This window comes from Suncus etruscus, unplaced genomic scaffold, assembly GCF_024139225.1.
Source record: "Suncus etruscus isolate mSunEtr1 unplaced genomic scaffold, mSunEtr1.pri.cur scaffold_177_ctg1, whole genome shotgun sequence".
Lineage (NCBI taxonomy): Eukaryota > Metazoa > Chordata > Mammalia > Eulipotyphla > Soricidae > Suncus > Suncus etruscus.
In genome coordinates, this window is record NW_026060392.1 from 4609 (window position 1) to 5885 (window position 1277).

The 1277-nt window shown below is 42.5% G+C and overlaps 1 non-coding gene across 1 annotated transcript; it reads left to right on the forward strand.

The window, feature by feature from the left end:
• The first annotated feature begins 246 nt into the window (after window positions 1–246).
• Window positions 247–353, forward strand: LOC126000708 (U6 spliceosomal RNA). The gene has a single exon (XR_007492847.1). It is a non-coding gene; the product is annotated as a U6 spliceosomal RNA (small nuclear RNA).
• The last annotated feature ends 924 nt before the right edge of the window (window positions 354–1277 follow it).

A 1277-nucleotide genomic window follows, 5' to 3' on the forward strand; every position in this document is an offset into this window, starting at 1 on the left:
AAGACACAGCAAATATGGTGTTTCCTTGCATGTGGCTGACTGACATTAAATCCTGACATTCTCTATGATTGTCGTAGCCTGCTAGGAATAATATCTGATCACAGAGTCATAGTAACACCCGAGTCTACGTGTGTGGACCAAAACCACACACCAAAAAATGTGTTGAATGAAACCTGGCTGAATAAGCAACAGAGTAACAGTATAGTGTTTTCAGATAATAAATCAGCTTATAGAATAGGGAAGAGAGTGCTCGCTTCGGAAGCACATATACCAAAACTGGAATGATACAGAAAAGATTAGCATGGATTCTGAGCAAGGATAACAGGGAAATTAGTGAAGCGTTCCATATTTTAAAAAAAGAATGGGGAAGATAGATTAATAAGGTCAAAAACAGGAAATTAAAGACGTCCACATTAGGGTTGTCCTGGGCTCAACTGTGGTTAAAATATATAAATTAGGGGCCGGGCGGTGGCACAAGAGGTAAGGTGCCTGCCTTACCTGCGCTAGCCTTGGACAGGACCGCGGTTCGATCCCCCGGCGTCCCATATGGTCCCCCAAGCCAGGAGCGACTTCTGAGCACATAGCCTGGAGTAACCCCTGAGCGTCACCGGGTGTGGCCCAAAAACCAAAAAAAAAAATATATATATATATATAAATTAATGATATATTTCTAGGGGAGCTGGAAATAGCACAGTGGTAGGGTATTTGCCTTGCATGTATCAATCTGGACAGTATATATATATATATATATATATTCACCCCCACACTAGCCAGACTATATCAAGCGGTAGAGTGTCTGCCTTCCATGTGTACAACACCAGACGGATAATGGTTCGATTTCCAGCATCCCATATGGTTCCCCAAGCCTACCAGGAGTGATTTCTGAGTACAGAGCCAGGAGTACCCACTTAGTGCCAAGAGTGTAATCTATACAACCTCCAAAATAGGAAAAAATATATATTCTAGTGTGAAAGCGACATGGGACAGCCTGGGTGGGATTCACCTTGCCAGTGGATGAACCTAGTTCAATTTCTGGCATCACATCTATCCGCAAAGTACTTCAGGTGATATATATGGGAATAGAGCTAAGACTAATTCCTGAAAATCAGGGCAATGCTCCCAAAAGATAAACAAAAACATTCTCAGTATTTCTAAGAGTTGGTATTTTCCACAGCCATCACATCTGGTTTTCTGAGTGCACCAGAATTGGCTGAGAAGCACAAGGCCAGGAGAGACCATTGAGTACAACCATGAAGGCATACCAAAAATGAGGGGAA